Genomic DNA, 13,036 nt, shown 5'->3' with positions numbered 1-13,036 from the left:
ACCATATGACCCAGCCATCCCACTACTGGGTATATACCCAAAGGATTATAAATTATTCTACTACAAAGACACATGCACACGTATGTTTATTGCGGCACCTGGCTGAATATTATACTGGTCATAATAATGCAAAGACTGAATATTGATTTAAATAAAATTGTGCTAGAACTATGTTGGATTCTGGGTCCTTCAGAGAAATATAACCAACAGAAGATATATATTAATATGCACAAATATACATATATGTTTATATACACACATTTATATGAATTTTGTGTATTTGTGTGTGTATATATATGTGTGTGAAAGAGAGAGATTATAATAAATTGGCTCTCTGAAGCCGAGGTGACCACACAACAATCAGAAATGGAAAAAAAAAAAAGGCTCATGTAATTTTGGAGGCTGACTAGTTGCAAGATCTGCAAGGTAAATTGATGAGTTGCAGACTGAGGAGAGGTGATGGTGTGGTCTAAAGCAGACTTAAGACCCCAGAAGAGCCAATGTTGTAGTTTGAGTCCAGAGATAAGGTAAAACCAATATCTCAGTTTGAAAGCAGAGAGGCAGAAGCATCCTCTCCTGTTCAGGAGAAGCTCATCCCTTTTTGGATAAGGTGTACTACTTTGGGGAGGGTACTCTGCTTTCCTCAACCTGCTGATTTAAATGTTAATCCTGGCCGGATGTGAAGGCTCACGCCTGTAATCCCAGCATTTTTGGAGGCTGAGGTGGACAGAACACTTGAGGTCAGCCTGGCCACCACGGTGAAATCCCATCTCTACTAAAAATACAAAAAATCAGCCAGGCACAGTGGTATGTGCCTATAGTCTCAGCTACTAGGGACGCTGAGGCACGAGAATCGCTTGAATCCAGAGGACTGAGGCTGCAGCCAGCAGAGATTACACCACTGCACTCCAGCCTGGGCAACAGAGGGAGACTCTGTCTCAAAAAAAAAAAAAAAAAAAAAAGTTAATTCCATTTACAAACACCTTCACAGAAACAGCCAGCATAATGTTTGACCATATGTGGGTACCTCATGGCCTGGTCAAGCTGACACAAAATGAACCATCACAGATTTTATAAGAGTGTAATATATGGTAGGCCGGGTGGCTGGGGGTGGTGGTGCTAGGCATGGGGTGGGTGCAAAATCGCGACAATTATTAAAACAACTTTTTGGCGATTTAAAACAAACTAGTAATATAGGCGTATTTAGAGGACTCCAAAAAAAGACATTTAAAAAATTACAATTTTAAATAATATTTAACATTTATTGAGTATCATCAGTACTCTGTTAGTTGTTTGTTTTGGTTTTTGATATTTTTTTCACGTAATTCTTATAGAAACTCTGTGGTGACTGTGATTGCTGTCACCATGTTACAGATTAGCAAAGTTTACCTGTGACACAGTGGTTAAGATCACATATGGACACTGGAGTCAGACTGCTAGGGTTCAAAGCCTGGTTCTGCTACTTACCAGATGACTGACTGTGAGCAATTTACTTAGCCACTTTGTGTCTCAGTTTTCTTATCTAGAAAGTGTAATAACAGTACAATCTGTTCTGATGGCTGTGATTTAACTGACTTAAAATTTGTAATGTGTATAAAACTCTTAAAGCAGTCCTGACACTGATGGAAAGTATTTAAGTGTGTTAATGATAACAATAATTATTATTATTTTTGTATTATTTGCCACCAGAAAAAAGTATTATTAGTCACAACTAAGACCGAGAGCAGTTACTAAGTTTCCCAGTGTCTGGCACTGTAACATGTTTTTTTATAGATCAATCTTATGCAGTTTTAGAGACAATACTAAGTGTTTTGATATGCATTTTCATCTTCACAAAAAGTCTAGCAGGTAGATTTGATTATTCTCATTTTTGAAGCAAGGAAATTGAGGTTTAGAGAATCAGCATGGCCATTTGATATTATGGTATATCTCTTTTTCCTTCTCTAACTCAACTAAAATTAGAGGAATAAAATAAGAATAAATCCACAAAGAGTCCAAACAAATGGGAGCTAACCCCACAGGAGGGTTGGCAACCTAATTTTGGAAGGTGGAAAGTGAGCGAAGGTATGGTTACTGTATAGATCATTCATCTATGCTCTTAGCTCAAATCCATCCTTCTTTGTGATGTTGGACATGGCGGTCTCTGAACTCCGTTTCTCAGAAATCCTTGCTGGCTGGCTTCTTGTCAGAGTCTCTCAATAGTGGGGACTAAAGGGAGATCAGACAACAAGAGTTTCTTTGTGTTCTGAGAAAGATAAAGATAAAGATTCTCACCCTAACCAGACTTCAGTTAGGCTCCTCTGAAGCTTCTTGCCAACTAGGCCACAACTTTTGGACTCCTGTGTCTGTCTTGTATCACTCAATTTTAGCAAGAATCCTGCTAAGCTGGTTTAGCGAGAATCCCTCACCATCAGTGTCTGATCATCCTCAATATAACATCTGACAAATTTCCACACCCCCTACCATCCCATAGGCGAGGTCAGATCACCCTGGTTTGCCTTCATCAAGAGACATGTCAGGTCCAAAAAGCTAGAATCTCTTTTTACCCCTGCTGTTTCTTCTTAGTGATTTTCTATCCACTGCTCCTCACCCCATTTCTGTCTATAAATTTCTGCTTTACCTTGCTTGTTATATTCAGATTTGAGCCCAGTTCTACCCTGAGATTATTTTTCCTGTTGCAATGGTCCCAAATAAAATCTGTTTTTATCTATTTAGCTACTGATAGCTCTTGTTTTCTCGGACAGTTCCCCTGCCCCACCTGGCCTTTTGGTTTGAAATGTTAGCTTCTTTCAGGACTCTCAGAGCTAGCTGCCTCATGTCCCTGCAGAGGTACCAGCAGCAACTACACTTACATTGTGAACCCTAGTTCTGTGAGGACTCTCCTCTGTTCCTCTAGGTTCTGAAAACCCCATCACTTCTCTTTGTTCCTTAAGCCCTAGTGGGGGGTGGTAATTATATCCAACTTTGTAATCAATTATTTGAGTCTAATTTTCTTCACTTGATATAACTTGTATGGTTCATGTGTTTTCCAGTTGGTCCCTGAGCGACCCATTAACTGACTTAATAACTTAATAGAGAAGAGAAAACTGAAGCCTGTTTAGATGAGGAAATCAACATGAAGTGAGAAGACTGAAGCAACAAAACATCAGAAAGTGTCAGAAACTGTAAACATGAGGAATGTCTGAAGATAAGGATTCATCTTCAGATAAATAGAGATGAATATTCAGATAAATAGAGAAGGGGTGGGATGAATAGAGAAGGCCTGAAAGTGTGTCTTAGAAGCAGTTACATTCTGCAGATTCTTTTCCTTTTCCGTACAGAAAGATGAACATTTTTACGCAGCCGTGGCAGGAAACAGAAGGTTCACTTTCACAATAACTGAAGCAGAACAATCTGGAATTAATCCTAGAGCAGTCTCAGAATCAGGAATAACAAAAATAGTGAAAGCAGGGCAGAGCAGATTTAAGGAAATATAGCAACAATGGGAAACGGGGATTAAGTGAAAATCATCTTATTGAAAACTGTTGTTGCCATCTCCTTTAAACTCTGAAACACTGACAGCTGAGTTCACATGGAAAGCACAAATTGGATCATTATTCTCTTGATATGCTGAGAACCACAAGAGAAATAGCCATAGGTTCTGAAATTTGGTCTCCCAAACAGCTATAAAGACAGCTTGACCTATAGTCACTGGATAGTGAAACTCACTGAGTGAAATGCCCTGTTCCTACACAGTTTCTTGTTTGAGAGTTAAATATGAATGGCCAACCCATTGGCAGTTGAAGAAAAGTGCTAATATAAGGGGCAAAATAACAACCAAAAAAAAAAAAAAGTGGAATAAAAGAGGCAAAGTAATAGGAGAGGAAAACATCACAAAATCTATTACTATATTTAGAGAAATTAAAGAATATAATTCTGTTTTTTTAAAAAAATAAAGATTATTTATAGGACAATATGATCTTAGAATATCAGGAATCTGGTAGCAAAATTGCATACATATATTTGGATATTTATATGCAATATGTTTTATATATACATATATGTATGCAGTAGAAAAAAAAATAAGGTTTGGGCAGTTTCTCAGAAAGTAACACTAAAAGGAAAATTTATGGGTAATAAGAGATAAGAATTGTTTAAGGACAATCATGAAAGTTCAATATCTGAATGCTAGGAAATCCAGAATAAGAAAACAGAGAAACTGAAGAGTCAGGCAGGAAGAAGGAAAGATGCATTAATTATCAAGTAGGTAGTAAAAGAAAATTTCCCAGAACTGTGAAATATTAGTTTCTCAATTAAAAGACTCCATAGATAGCACAATGAATTAAAATAACAACAACAACAACAACACACACACACACACCATGGCACTTCGTTGTGTCATATTAGAAGACCAGAGATAAAGAGATGGTCTGAAAAACTTAACAAAAAGGTAAGAAGAGGGAAACAAAAGACAGATGCAAAGTATCAGGAAATGGAATCAAAGCGGATGATGGCTTTCCTAAAATAATGTTAGCATTGCTTGCATTTTAAACTGTAATCCTGGTTGGCTTCAAATTAAATTTAAAGATATGTATGGAATTTGCTAAATATCGCGAAAGTAATTAATGACATGGAGAAATTCTGATCCAGATCTACTAACACCAATTTCCACATTCTTCAATAGAGAGTTCAATATAGTTGGAGTTGGTGTAGAATAAATACAAATAAAGGAATGATTAAAGAAAAACTTTTGAAAGTCAGTGTTGTGCTTTGGTTTTCAAAATGATGAATCTGAATTGCTTGATAAAAGTAGAGAAAAATATTTAGAGTTGATTAATGATCACATGTCATTAAGCCTAGGAAAACTAGCTTTATTAAGGTGGAAAGGATTTATTTGATAGGGTGTCTACAATGTTTATAATACAGTTTACCAGGTACTTCATTCTCTTCTCTTTTCCTTTCATCTAGTAAAGACACCATTCTTCTTTCCACCCTGACTCCAAATGACCCAAGCTGGGCCAATTCTAATATCTTACTCCCCTGGCTACAGTGATGGTAGGCTTATGATACAGGGAAGACAAATCAGACCTTTACTCTGATATTTATAAAACTGGACATGTGACAGAGAATGTCCTTTTTTCTATAGTCATGCAACTGTCAGAATAAGAGCCCAGAGCTGCTAAGCACAATATCTTTCACTATGCGGGGCAAAGTGGGAAAAAGAAAAAAACCATGAGAGTAGAGTTTCAATAGCATTTTGAAAGCCACAATTCAACCTTGTATAATGCCAGCTTACTGATGTCTTTCCAAAGATTTGTTTGTATGAGACAATATATTTAGCTTAAGTGAGTTGAGTTGACCATCTATCACCGAACTTTAGAATCTTGGCTAAATCACAAGATGTATTTGAAGGGTTATAGGATACAAGGCAGAAAGTTAGTTGAGTAAATTTTCATTAAAAACTAAAGAGTGATTATTAGTTATAATAACTAATGAGGGCAGTTCAGATTGTAGACTTGTTTAAAGTGATAAAATGGTTTTTAATAAAGTCTCTTTTTCTATATCAGTGAGAAGATGATATTGGGTAAATAAAATGTTAGCAATAAAAAACAAGCCAAAATATAACTGTAAGAGTTCACTCATGATAAATTTAGGATGAGTCTACCCTATAAAAATGGATGAATGTAAATGCTTTCTTATAGTTGTGCTTTTTGTTCATTTTAACTACTGTGATATCTGCAAGCTGATAGTATTTAAAGGTCAAATTTTTTAATATTTATTTCACAGAATAGGTGAGAAAATAAAAATAATTTTTGAAAAGTTATAGCCAAAAAAAAAACCTATTTGTGTAGAGTTCAGAAAGTGTTCTAAAACATCTTTAGTGCTAATCATGTTCCAGGCATTATATATAGCATTGCATCATATATGTAATGCAACTCAAAAAGGTTCTTTTTATTGGGTCCATTTTTCAGATGAGAAAATCAAAATTCAGAGAGGTTAATGACCTGCCTGTGATTACACAGTCAGTAGGTAGAAACCGGAATTCAAACCAAAGCTACGTAACTCCCAAATTCATCCTTTTCATAATGCTCCGCTGCCAAATGGAAATTCATATCAAGTTTCATAGGTAAAATTACCATGCTCTCACAAAAGAATATGTAACTTTACAATAGTAGAGTAGAATTTTCATAGATAAGAACTTTATGTTCTGTTTCAATTTAGATACTGAATCTAAGGTTCTGTGAGAGCAGGACGTGACTTACACTTTTTATCATTATGTTGACTGTCCATAAAAAATTCACTCAATGCATTTTCTTTTTATTCTTAGAATCATGTTAACATGATTCTTTATATATGAACTTCAATTTGCAACACTCTTAAACCTAATTTGTTCTAACTGAATAAAAGTAATTTCTGATTAATAAATTTCATAGTTGATATATGTCATTGAGTTTTCCTTTCCAACTACATAGTTAAGTGTGACTTTCTGTTGTCTCAGTTTCAGCCAAGTCCCCAAGAGGCTAGACCAAACAATAGTTACCAAGTTCCTACCGTGGTAAAGAAGGTTGACAGGCCACCTAAAGAAGACTTAGAGGTCCTCTAGAACTGTGCTGTGTAATACTGTAATCACTGGTCACATGCATCCATTTAAGTTCAAATGTAAAAGCATTAAAATGAAATAAAATTAAAAATTAAGTCCTCCAATTGTACGAGTCACATCTGAAGTGCACAGTAGTCATGTTTGACTAATGTTTCCCATATTAAACAGTGTAATATAGAATATTTCCTTCATTGTAGAAAGTTCTTTTGGACAGCATTGATCTACACAATGTGAAGAACACTTAGAATGGAATAGTTAAAAAACTGCCCATTCAGCATTAACCTATAACTTATCCTTATTCCTATAAGAAACGCCCAAGAAAATGTGATTAGACATTAGATATCTAACCCATTCCTCCAAAAAATATTTAAAGCCCTAATTTGTATCATTTTCTAATTTCCATGATATAAATATTTCCAACATGTGGTTTCAAGCTACCATGATAAAGTCACTGAACACAGCATTGGGAATTGACTCTACCAGCTCTTTCGAGCCCTTCGTATAAGCTTCATCTCCATAATAAACACTGCCTTTTACCAATTATAGTTCTAGCAAGGAGGCTTTCTGAGGAAACCGCAAAGCATGCTGCAAGAAAAAATGCTGGCAGCCAACATGAAGACATGATACTAAGTTACAACTGAACCAACATTATACGGCCTTTTGACCCTGTATCACTTCTCTGCTCTCCTGTACCTGACACTGCAGAGATCAGAAACATGGAGTAAAAATTGTAAATATGGGGTAAAATGTGAGGTAAGAACTGCCAGAGAATGAGATAAAAAGTATATCAAGTGAAAAGATATTGTCAACTCTGCATTTTTTCCCACGGTGTAGCATGTGACAGATGTAAACTGAAGTAGGAGAGAAGTTTAAAATTAGATGATGGTCTGTATTTTTATAGAGAATGAACTGGCTATTTTTGCTATTTGAAAATTGTCTAGAAGTTATGGAATCTATCCAACTTCATTAGGAAAAAGAAAAAAAAATTTCAGATAAAATTCAGAAAGTAGAAGTGAAAAAACATACAGCTGCATTCTGCCTGTGCCTAACCTAGTCTAACTAGTTCAATAAATTGGTCCTATAAGTAATATAGAAAGTCAAACAAGAATGAATGACTAGAAGAAATAGAATTCTAAATATAATTTTAATAAAGTAAAGTTATTACCACGACTAATCACAGGCTTATCTAGGCTACCCTCTGCTATGCAATCACTTTGTCAGAATTAGTCACTTCCTCTCACCCCCAAGAAAAGTTATTTTTCCAATTAAGCTCTTGGTAACAGTCTTCCTTGGGTTTCCTCTAGACTGCCTAATCTCCTCCACTGTGAATTGTTGGGGGTTGGAATCATGGGGTGTTTATTTTTGTACCCTTGCCATGCTTAAAATGAGATACAGTTTTTCACTTGCATATAGTTGTGTACTGCAGTGTCTGTGGGAAACATTTGATTCCTTTAGTAGTTAAAAAAGATTCTTTATACTAGGTGTGAAATTGGTTTGCAGAAGTTATTCATTTATTTATTTTTTTGAGACAGTATCTCACTCTGTTTTCCAGGCTGAAGGGCAATGATGTGAACTTGGCTCATTGCAGCCTCGACCTCCCAGGCTCAAGCAATCCTCCCACTTCAGTCTTCTGAGTAGCTGGGACTACAGGCACATGATACCATGCCTGGCTAATTTATGTATACGTATTTTAGAGACAGAGTTTTGCTGTGTTACTAAGCCTGGTCTTGAAATCCTGGGCTGAAGCAATCCTCCCACCTTGGCCTCACAAAGTGCTGGGATTACAGATGTGAGCCATCATACCTGGCTTGCACAAGTTGTTTTATATTGGCAACTTAAATGTCAGTTTAATTCCAACTTGGGTGAAGAAAATAATAAATTCTACTCAATAAAAATAAAAATAAAGTACATTTTATTATCCAGTGGGGAAGATTTATAGCCCACACAAATCTAATAAACCAGCAGAAGGTGGAGAGAGCATAAATGTTGGGCACACTGAATCTTCCAACAGCACAAAATTGTTTGTCAATTCTTAAGGAATGTTTTTCTTCAGAATTTTATATAATAAAAAGGCTAACTTCTAAACTGCATGTGTATTATTGTTTAGTAAAATACAGAGAGATTAATTGTCAAATATCTTGTAAGTTATGCAAATTAACATAATATATTAAATTAGCGTTTTGTGGTTACAAAGAAGAACACCACTAATTTTCAATTCCACTAGAACCAAGTCTGTTAGCTCTTATTCACATTCATTCTACAGTTTCAAATCTATGAATCATTTCACTTGGCTAAAGGGGCTTATGCTTGATCATATCTATTTTGAACTCCTAATTTTTTCTCTTGATTCACTTCCTTCTCAGACTTGCTACACGCACAGCTCTCTACATCTTAACTGTTAGCAATACTACCAATTTACATCATTGTTCTGGGCCAAAACCTTAACATCATACATGACCCCACTCATTTTCTCATATTTCACATCCAGGAAGCCCTGCTGACTCAACCACCAAAAATATATATGGATTCTGACTTCTCTCCTTGGTCCAAATTAACATCTGAAATAGTTATAAAACTGGTATCCTTGTTTTTACCTTGCCCCTTTGTTATTCTTTTATCTTATAGTGAATACTACTTTCTTACATAAAATATTAAATTATATTTATTTTTCAATGACTATCTCCTCTACCATAACATAAGCCATCCTAGGGCAGAGATTTCTCATAATGTGTGTGTATATATATATTTGCATATAAAATACAAAACTGAATTTGTTGAGCAAAAAAATGAACATTTGTTAGGACAAGCATTTATTCACTGCTTAAATATTTGTTAAAGATATCCATGTACATATGTATATCTCTATATAAAATATATTTTAAATATATGTATGTATGTATATACATAAATATTTGTGAATATATGTGTGTATAATTATATATACACATACACTCAGCTACACATATAATGTATATGGGTATAGTATTTGCATAGAAAGTTACATTTGGTAGAATAATTGTAAATATCTTTATTTTAGATTTTTAAATTTTTTTATTATACTTAAGGTTCTGGGATACATGTGCAGAATGCGTAGGTTTGTTACATAGGTATACATGTGTCATGGTGGTTTGCTGCACCTATCAACCTGCTACCTACATTAAGTATTTCTCCCAATGCTATCCCTCTCCTATTCCCCCACCCCCAGACAGGCTCCAATGTGTGATGTTCCTCTCCCTGTGCCCATGTGTTCTCATTGTTCAACTCCCACTTATGAGTGAGAGCATGCAGTATTTGTTTTTCTTTTCTTGTGTTAGTGTGCTGAGAATGATGGTTTCTAATTTAATGCATGTCCCTGCAAAGGACATGAACTCATTCTTTTTTATGGCTGCATAGTATCCCATGGTATATATGTGCCACATTTTCTTTATCCAGTCTATTGTCAATGGGCATTTGGGTTGGTTCCAAGTCTTTGCTATTGTGAACAGTGCCACAATAAACATACATGTGCATGTGTCTTTACATGAATGATTTACAATCCTTTGGGTATGTACCCAGTAATTTATTGCTGGGTCAAATGATATTTCTGGTTCTGGATCCTTGAGGAATTGCCACATTGTCTTCCACAATGGTTGAAAATATATTTAGCTTAGATTTTATTAAATATATAATATTGGATCCTTTAAAACACCATCCTATAAAAAATTATGACTTAACTTGACTAGAAATTCTGCATCAAGACTTTGAATGAAGACTGTAGAAAAATAACACCTCAAAGGGACTATGGCAATAATAGAGTTTGGCTTTTGTCATTTATGGATATATCCACCGAAAGCAGCATGTTGCTTCTGTTATTTAACAGGAAAATGACTAAGCTAATTCCTTCATTTAAAAGCATATATTTAATATGTACTTTGTGTATGAAATTGTATAGTTTTTTATGAACCTTTGAGCCTTTGGGTGCATATGAAAATGAGTGAGACACAGATTTTATTCTTAATCTTAATGTAATGAATAGTAGAATTTTATTTAATATAAAAATAGTCATAATGTGATTATTACCATACCAGGAGCACACACATAGTGTTACATACCCTCAAAGAAAGAAGAGATAAATATGGAATAAAATTTGTGTTTTTATTTCTTTTTTAATTACATTGAAATAAAGGGAGGACATTTTTAAAATTAGAAAAGGCTCCCTTCCCTCTTTGAGATGAAATATCTACAAAACTTTACTAAAAGTTCACATAACAATTAAAGACATTTTGGATTTATTATTTTTTTTTAAAATTTCAGAACTTATTAGACTTTGAAATGTGTGACGGTTAATTTATAACATGAAAAATTACAAATGCTATGCTTTTATTGAATATGTAATGTGACGATTTCAGCAAAAGCATTGAAGCTGTGGGCTAATTAAGTAGATATCAAAAGAGCCACCCATATGAAAAGAATCTTAAATACCTCTGAAATTAAGGGAATTTATGTGTGTGATTAAATGGGGAAGTAATTATCCCATTCCTAAATTATAAAATAAAGAATAGAAATTCATGTCACAGAAAGCAACAGTCTCACGTAGCATTTACAATTAACTGTGAATGACACATTGAAAATGTATTTACCTTTTTGAAAGGCAGCATAATTTCTTAAGCTCAAAATTTGTAGTTGATACATTTAGCAATTTCTGGTTATAAATTTCATTCCTTTGTTCCTTAGGATATCTATCTCTAATAGGCAAAAGAGCAGACATTCTTAAGATATTATACTTGTCTTTCAACAATGAAAATATCTCATAAATGCCTTAATTACAAATAATTTGGCCAGGCACAATGGCTCACCCCTGTAATCCTAGCACTTTGAGAGGCCGAGGTGGGCAGATCATTTGAGGTCAGGAGTTTGAGAACAGCCTGACCAACATGGTGAAACCCTGTCTCTACTAAAAATACAAAAATATTAGCCGAGTGTGGTAACACACACATGTAGTCTCAGCTACTAAGGAGGCTGAGGCACGAGAATCGCTTGAACTTGGGAGGAGAAGATTACAGTCAGTGGAAATCACGCCATTGCACTCCAGCCTGGGCAACAGAGTGAGACTCTGTCTCAAAAAAAAAAAAAAAAAAAAAAAAAATTATCCTTAGTTTTTTTGTTTTGTTTGTTTGTTTGTTTTCGCTATTCTCATAGAATATAATCCACTCCCTGGTATTTATTCTTTTTTTGTTCTTACCATTTTACCTCCAACCTCCTTCATAAACTTTCCTGACTTTACTACATGTATTAAATCCCTCTTTTCAAAAATTCAGTTTGGGCTGGGCACGGTGGCTCATGCCTGTAATCCCAGCACTTTGGGAGGCCGAGGTGGGACGATCACGAGGTCAGGAGATTGAGACCATCCTGGCTAACACGGTGAAACCCCATCTCTACTAAAAATAAAAATTCAGTTTGTATTCTGCTGCATATGTATACATTCACAGGCTTTCAGATTTGGGAGAATGAAATCTCTTGCCATTGTACCTGTCATCTATAAAATCCAGTGGTGTGCTAGCAAACTGGCTCTCCCAATTAAAACAAAAAGAAATCCTGACTTGGAGTGTTTGCCAATTTCTCTAGTGTAAATTAACCCACATCTTGGTGATTTTAAGCAATCAAACCAACTGATAAAATTCTTGATTATTTAACAATCAGCTTTCATAACCACTATAAACTGACTCAAGCACATGTTGAGTCAGATATACTCATGATGAGTGTCCAGATATATTTATCTAGAATATCTTTTGTGACTTACAATTATTTCATGAAGTGTCCATCTATTGATGGAGATCTCAAGTTGTAAAAATGATATCCCTGGCCGGGCACGGTGGCTCATGCTTGTAATCCCAGCACTTTGGGAGATTGAGATGGGTGGATCACCTGAGGTCGGGAGTTGGAGAACAACATGACCAACATGGGGAAACCCCATCTCTACTAAAAATACAAAATTAGCCAGGCATGGTGGCGTATGTCTGTAATCCCAGATACTTGGGAGGTTGAGGCAGGAGAATCACTTAAACCCAGGAGGCAGAGGTTGTGGTGAGCCGAGATCACTCCATTACACTCCAGCCTGGGCAACAAGAGAGAAACTCCATCTCAAAAAAAAAACAAAACACAAACAAACAAAAAAAAACAAACCAAAAAAAAAAAAAGATAGAAAGAAAGAAAAAGAAAAGAAAAACAAAAAAAATATTTGATATCAACCCAATATCTTCCCTGCATTTTTCCCCTGAATTGGCATTAGTCAAAATTCAAAAGCTATACAGTGTAAATAGAAATTATTTGGCAATGTCACTGAAAGACTTTAAGGTGGCTAGTATGCATGTCTTCTTTCCCAGGTTAAGCACAATGTTTTTCAACTGCTCCTCATATCCCATGGTTTCCAAAGTCCTTAACAACTTATTATATTCCTGAGGGTGTATGAAAATTAAG

This window comes from Colobus angolensis, unplaced genomic scaffold (assembly GCF_000951035.1).
Source record: "Colobus angolensis palliatus isolate OR3802 unplaced genomic scaffold, Cang.pa_1.0 Scaffold639, whole genome shotgun sequence".
NCBI classification, from domain to species: Eukaryota; Metazoa; Chordata; class Mammalia; order Primates; family Cercopithecidae; genus Colobus; species Colobus angolensis.
This window is presented reverse-complemented; position numbering follows the sequence as displayed.